We start from the raw sequence: 7,874 nt of genomic DNA, 5'->3' as shown, positions 1-7,874 counted from the left end.
CAGATGCTCTTATTGAAAAATAATAAACACTTGTTGAAAGAAAAATCAGGTCCAGTTCAAAGCTGGGAGTAAGAGGCTAGAAATAAAATGGAGGCTGCTTAGGAAACAAGGTTCTTGTTTATTGAAGAGCAGAACCAGCAACAGCATGTGACAAAATGGCTGAGAGAGTGGATGTCTATGGAGATTCTCAATCATTCAGATCATAGTTATCCCAAAGATGCTTTTTCATGAGGCAACTGGACTTTCTTGGGTTTTTTTGAAGGCTTTTCGTTTCTCATCCAAGAAGCTTCTTCAGCTCTGACTGGATGGTGAGGAATGGAAAGATTTATACCTCTGTGGACAGCTGGTCATTTGCCCTCTTTTAGAGAGTCTTTGAGGCCACTTGGAGGTTTACCTGTGTCCTCAGGGTCATCTGAGTGGTGCAAATGGGTGTGGAATCTTCTTGGAACTGCTGAAAGGACCGTGTTGTAGACTGGAGATAGATGATGTCAGATCAACAGAGGGGGAGGGATTTGATATCATCTATCTCCAGTCTACAACATGGTCCTTTCAACAGTTCTAAGAAGGCTCCACACCCATTTATCCCACTCAGGTGACCCTGAGGACACAGATAAGCCTCCAAGAGGTCTCAGCGATTCTCTAAAAAAAGGCAAATGACCAGCTGTCTGCAAGAAGTATAAATCCTTCCATTCCTCACCATCCACTCAGAGCTGGAGAAGCTTCTTAAGATGAGAAGCAAAATGTCTTCAAAGAAAAACAAGAACATCCAGTTGCCTCATGATAAAGCATCTTTGGTTTGTAAGTGGATGGATCTTTATAGGGTTCTGATTGAGGTGCTCCAGGGGGTTGTGCAATGTAGTGACCCTTGCATCAGTGGTGGTGGGTGAATCCTATTATGTCCTAAAGGTCATGTCCTGTCCTTAGAATTTGGGTGGGGGGATGTAAATTCTTAATCCCATCAGCCGTGGGGGCTGAAGGCATTTTGTTTATGGATAAATTGGTCCAGTCTTTCTGAATATCCATTCAAAATCTCCTAACGACTGGCCTTTTTGCTTGAGGCTTTTTTTCCCTTATAGCAGGGAGACTGGGGCTGTTTTCTGCCTTTGTTAAGATTTTTTTTCTCCATTTCTCCTTTAAGGGTGTTGAAGGAAAAGTCTTCATCATCGTTCAGTCCAAGCCAGGAATAAACAACATGGCGACTGTTTTAAAAAGAAGGTTGCAGTTTATTGAAGAGGAGAGCCAGATAGAAAGATGGCTCTGGAAAAAAAAAAGAAAGCACATGTAGGGAGTGTGTTTTTATACCCTCTGGAGCCTTTTGTTTGGAGTTGTTTCCTGTTCCTGTTTGAGGCTTTGTATTTCCTGTGTCATGTATTCTGACCTGAGTCTGGGTGTGCCCTTTGGCATCTGTGAGTTAATTCTATTATGTCCTATTTTAGAGTTTGGGTGGGGCATGTAGATTTTAGGTGTCTTTGTCTTCTTAATCTTCTAGCTTCGACCTTCCTGAATGATTTACATCTGCATTTCTACAGAGCTGGTTTCTGCTTGGGGGGGGGGAGACTTGGGGCTATTAAGAAAAAACTGGGCATGCTTTTCTGCCTCTTTAAGATCTTTTTGAGGAAATATATTTTTCTGCCCTTTTAATATTTCCTTCTCTGGGGGCTGACTTCCCACAGGGGAAAGATTCTATCCTGTCTTTTTTTAATATTCCCCAAAATATTTCATTCAGTGAGGGAGGGCGCAGTACTGACCTCCTATACGCTCTTTAAAACTTTGTGCACTGTGCAAATGCTGACCTTCACAGAGAATTCTTACAGTGGCTGATGTGACACTTTGTGGTTATTAGAAAGACTCTCAAACTTTTCACTGTGAATTTTTTTTTTTTTTTTTTGTATTTTCCTGGAGAGTCGAACCTTATTTCAAGAATTCCTTCTGGGCAAAAGGTTGAGAATGGCTGCCCTAGAGAGGTAATTATACAATTAAAACGACAAAATACACACACACTCACACAGGCCTGCGTCTCCTCGGGCGTGCACTGAATTCTCTTGCATTGTATATATTACCTATCAGCATACTCTCTCTTTCTCTCTCTCTCTCTCACACACACACATACACACACACACACACACACACACACACACACACGGAGAGTGTCTGGAGAAAACAGTAAAATCCATTGAACCCTTGCTTATTTGCTCCTCAGATTCATCAGGATGTTACATTTGCCCCTTTCTGTCAGAAAAGCTTGCACTTTCTTGATCCAGAATATTAGTGTTTTTATTGGAATATAAACCATTTGATGCAGGCCTCCCTCTGCTTTTTTTTTTCCCCCATAGTATATGCTGCCCTCTAGTGCTGGTAAAAGCTCATTGCAGCCTTTGTATCAAAAAGATCAGATTTTGACATTCTGGATCACCAGCAGTGTGATCATCTACCTGATCACCCCTCAGTGTGACTGCGGGGTCCAATATCAAACTGTAGATCACATCATGACCGACTGTGACCTGAGGGCATATACTGGTCCGATATCTGATATTTGTGGGGTCATGAAACGTCTGCCAGAAAACAGCCCAGCTCAGAGAGCACTAAAGACCCCACAGTCCTCCTCCTCCCACACCCCACTCCCTTCTAGCACTGATGATGTTACCTAGTTGGGTCATGAAACGTCTGCAAGAAAACAACCAAGCTCAGAGAGCACAGAGGATCCCAGTCGTTGCCCTCCTCTCCTCCTCCTCCTCTTCCTCCTCCCCCTCCTCCTCCTCATTTTCCCCTCCTCCTCCTCCTCCTCTTCCTCGTCCCCCTCCTCCTTCCCCTCCTCCCTCCTCCTCATTTTCCCCTCCTCCTCTTCCTCCTCCCCCTCCTCCCCTCCTTCTCATTTTCCCCTCCTCCTCTTCCTCATCCCCCTCCTCCTTCCCCTCCTCCCTCCTCCTCCTCCTCCCCCTCCTCCCTCCTCCTCCTCCTCCCCCTCCTCCTTCCCCTCCTCCCTCCTCCTCCTCCTCCTCCTCTTCCTCCTCCCCCTCCTCCCCTCCTCCTCCCTCCTTCTCATTTTCCCCTCCTCCTCTTCCTCATTCCCCCTCCTCCTTCCCCTCCTCCCTCCTCCTCCTCCTCCCCTTTACCTCCCTCCTCCTCTTCCCTCCTCCCCCTCCCCCTCCTCCTTCCCCTCCTCCCTCCTCCTCATTTTCCCTCCCCTCCTCCTCCTCCTCCTCCTCTCTGCAAAGCCCACTCCCTTCTAGTACTGATGATGTTACCTAGTTGGATCATGAAATGTCTGCAAGAAAACCTTCAAGCTCAGAGAGCACCAAGGATTTCTCCTCCTCCTCTTCCTCCTCCTGCTCCTCTTCCTCCTGCTCCTCCTCCTCCTCCTCTCCCCAAACCCCTCTCCCTCCTAGCCCTGATGACGTTACTTAGCTGGGTAACGAAACGTCTGCCAGAAAACCACCAAGCTCAGAGAGCCCCAAGGACTCCAGAGTTCAACCCCACAAATTATTCTCTTCTGTTCATATCTAGATCTCTGAGTTTCCTTTTCCCCTGCTGGAAAAAGGCTCATTTTCAAAGGCTACATAACGAACAAGGTCCAGTAATCGTGTCCAGAGGCTATCAAGTACCTGTTGAATTTAGCAGGTCCAGCAGACTGAGAATTCAGTTGCTACTGAATCCAAGCAAACTAAATTGGATTGTTTTCTTCACCAGCAAGATGGAATTCGAAAAAAAATCCATTCCGAATGTGGGAGAAAGAATGTGGGAGAAAGTTGGGTTGGTATCTATTTTTACTTCCCGAGCAGCATTTTAGAAAGATGAGCCACTGTGTTTTTTAAGCAAGTTGGCTCTTAAATGTATGAGTGAAACATCTCAAACCTAAACTGATCCCTCCAGCTGAAAGGTTTCCAAAAATACTGTTTTGTTTTAAATGAAATTCAAGCTATCTGTGAAGAACTGAAAGTCAGAAAGAACTCGGTGTCCGATTGTGACCACGTAAGAAGACAGCTGTAAAATAACACAAGGCTCCATCAGTGTATGTTCACAAAGACGTTAAATCAGATTGACACAGCAACCTTTTCAGCACAGCTTCCCCGTTAATGCTTAAATCATGAGAACATCCAACGTTTAAATCATGAGACAAAGCCTCAACGGAGATAATGGTTTTAATTGGACTTTTTCCACCCTTATTTTTATTTAATGAAGCCTTGAAGAAAATGAACAATCTGTATTTTAGGAGGTTATGGAGATTTCTAAAATATTTCCTTTGTTTTTGCTAGTAGGGAGAATTAAAATCAGGGTGGTGCCATTAATATTTGAACAATATTGTGAAGATTATATATATATTTGAAGCTCCATATATATATATATATGGAGCTTCAAATCCTTCTTGGTAATGATATAGATGTGACTTCCTGTTGATTTCTTCCAGATTTCTTCAAGGTAGACACAACAGACTAAAATCTCCTGGTGGTCTCTCATCCCAATGTTAATTAAGTCCCTTCTTGCTTAGTATCCGAGCCCATGGAAGGTTGGCAAAAATGTGATAGGTTTTTTTGTTGTTGTTGTTATTCACTAAGTGACTTTGATGTGATGCAGATATAAAACACTTTTAAATATAGCAATGGGTTACAACTATCCATAATTTTATTTTCTAAAAATATCATTTTATATAGGATATTCTGTAAGATATTGGTCTAATGCAGGGGTAGGCAACCTTGGCTCTTTTGTGACTCATGGACTTCAAGTCCCAGAATTCCTGAGCCAGCTTGGCTCAGCTTGGAAACCTCTTCCTTTCCCCTCAGCGTGGCTGGCTCAGGAATTCTGGGAGTTGAAGTCCACGAGTCACAAAAGAGCCAAGGTTGCCTACCCCTGGTCTAGTGGTTAAGACACCAGACTAGAAAATGGGAGATCATGAGTTCAAGTCCTGCCTTAGCCTAGAAAGCCAGTTTTTTTACTTTGGGCCAATCAGCAGGAGATAGCAAGTTCTAGTCCTGCCCTAGATAGGAAAGCCAGTTAGGCGACTTTAGGCCAATCACAGTGAGTTCTAGTCCTGCTTTAGTCATGAAAGCTGGCTGGGTGTCTTTGGGCCAATCATTAGGAGGTGGTGAGTTCTAGTCCTGCCTTAGCCATGAAAGTTGACTGAGTGACTTTGAATCAATCACTAGGAGACAGTGAGTTCTAGTCCCACTTTAGGAATGAAAGCCAATTGACTTTGGACCAGCCCCTCTCTCTTTCTCAGCCCAACCCACCTCTCAAGTTTGTTACTGTGGGGAAAATAGGAGGAAGGTGTGATGGACACAAAGTGGGGTCACCTGATCATGGGGGGTGGGGTGGGCATTGGAACTGTCAAATCTGAATTGTAAGTCCCCTTTGAAGGTCTGGCCGTGGGCGACTACCTGAATATCCATTTCTGTGACCTGAAATAGTTTTTCTCAAAAGTAAATTATAGTTCTGCACAATTGTGGAGCTGTGTATGCACAAAAGGATGGAGAAGTATTAATACCACTTTACTATGCCTTGGTAAGGCCAGTCTTGGAATACGGCATCCAGTTTTGGTCACCACGATGTAAAAAAGATGCTGAGACTCTAGAAAGAGTGCAGAGAAGAGCAACAAAGATGATGAGGGGACTGGAGACTAAAACATATGAAGAACAGTTGCTGGAACTGGGTATGTCTAGTTTAATAATGAAGAGGGGGAACAGGCTAGCCATGTTCCAATATCTCAGGGGCTGCCCCAAAGAAGAGGGAGTCAAGCTATTCTCCAAAGCGCCTGAAGGCAGGACAAGAAGCAACGGATGGAAACTAATCAAGGAGAGAAGCAACCTGGAACTAAGAAGAAACTTCCTGACAGAACAATTAATCAGTGGAACAGTTTGCCTCCAAAAGTGGTGAATGCTCCAACACTGGAAGTTTTTAAGAAGAGATTGGACAGCCATTTATCTGAAATGGTACAGGGTTTCCTGCCTGAGCAGGGGGTTGGACCAGATGACCTCCAAGGTCCCTTCCAACTTTATTAATATTATTATTAAATCAATCAAAAAGGATTTTCCCAGAGGCTGGACATGTCTTCTTGAAAAGATTTTGCTTCGGCCAAAATTGTCCAAGTCAAAAAGTCTCCGTGTTTGGGAGTCCCACAACTAAGCACGGCTGAGTCAATACGCTGGTATTTTCTATTTTCTCCCCCCTCCTTCCCTCCCCCCCCCCCGCTCTGTTTTTCCTCCAAATTCAGCATTTGGAAGTAATGAATGCCACGCAACATTACCAGCCGGGTTTCATTTTGTCGGTTTTATTTCCAGGCCTAATGAAGACCAAACCGAAAACTTCATCAAATTTCATTATCGCTCGTTAAGGATCGCAAGCATCGCATTTTATTTAAAAACAGCAGAACTCGGTACTGGGGTCATTATCTATGGAAAGTTATTTTTCCCCAGACAAACCTCCTCTCTCTCTCTCTCTAGCTCAGTGGTTCTCAACCTGTGGGTCGGGACCCCATTTGGGGTCAAACAACCATTTCACGGGGATCGCCAAACAACGCAGTCCGCCATTTTTCCCCCTTTTCCTTAGCTGTGCTCCTCCCTTTTATTCTATTGGCTTTTGAAAGCCGATAGAACAGACTCTCTTGAATAGAGTCTAATTCTATTGGCTTTCCAAAGCCAATAGGAATTGTCCAGGCTGTCTCTGCCCTGCTGAGCCCGCCAAAAGTCCCATTCTGCAAACGGTGCTGCACCAGTTGAGTAGTCCTCGACTTACGACCGGTTGAGTAGTCCTCGACTTACGACCGGTTTTGGGGGGTCACGGCATTAAAAAGGTTGAGAACCACTGCTCCAGCTACAAATCAGCATCTGTCCAAGCGTTAGAGGGAGGATATAATTTCTCAGAAAACCACGGTTAGGATCCAAAGTCCTACATTGAAACGTGAATAAAGGCAGTCCTCAGCTGGTTTCCTACCAGCTTCGTCAAAGAACGTATCTTCCCTTCCATTATATTTAACTCCCTTAATATATCACTACAGGGAGTCCTCAGCTTACGACTGGTGGCTTGGCGACCGTTGGAAGTTACGACAAACCCGACTTTGGGGAGGCATTATTTATTTATTGATTCATCATGAAATTTACCTGCCGCCCATCTTATTATCCAACGTCTCTGGGCAGCTTACAACATAAAAAGCATTTTTTTAAAAAAAAAAACACGTTAAAATAACCCGTTCTAGGCAGGACGTGGCACGTTAAGCGATGCTTTGAGCGGGATCCGCAGGATTGTTTGGGACGTTATACGCATCCTCTTCACCTCTTTTCCTTGTTTCCTTCTGGGAAGAGGGGGGCGGCAGCTTCGTGCCTGGCTGAGGAATTCTGGGAGTTGAAGTCCACAAGTCCTAAAAGGGCCAAGTTTGAAGACCCCTGACTTAAAGAGTTATGCACCCCCTTCACAGTGCTTTACAGCCCTCTCTAAGCGGATTATAGGAAACCCCCACCCCAAACTATCTGGGTCCTCATTTTACAATACTGCAATATTAACCACGGCTCTTATGATCTGTATTCAAAGTTCAGACAAGTCATATGAACGAGCCCACATTTTGAGCTGTTTGCGGTGTCCCATGGTCTCCCGGCCACGTTTCACGACGGGTTTGGTGGTAAACTGGTATTGCCTTCCCATCTTCAGCAACACCGGCTTACAGCAAACCATGCGTTTGCTTCAGGACCGCAGTATTTGCTTAACCATTTACCACAAGAAAAAAAACACGTTAAAATCTTTTGAGGCTTATGACGATGGGCAAGACTTACGATTGCAATATGACGACTCCATGATGGTCGTAACCTAAGGACTCTACCTGTACAGCATTTGATAAAGTCATTTTAACATGGGATGTGATGTAAAGTTGTTTCGTTTTTTGGCCCTGC

Source organism: Crotalus tigris, unplaced genomic scaffold, assembly GCF_016545835.1.
Source record: "Crotalus tigris isolate CLP2741 ecotype Arizona unplaced genomic scaffold, ASM1654583v1 scf7180000020307.159669, whole genome shotgun sequence".
In the NCBI taxonomy this organism is placed as follows: Eukaryota; Metazoa; Chordata; class Lepidosauria; order Squamata; family Viperidae; genus Crotalus; species Crotalus tigris.
Note: the sequence above shows the minus strand (reverse complement) of the source record.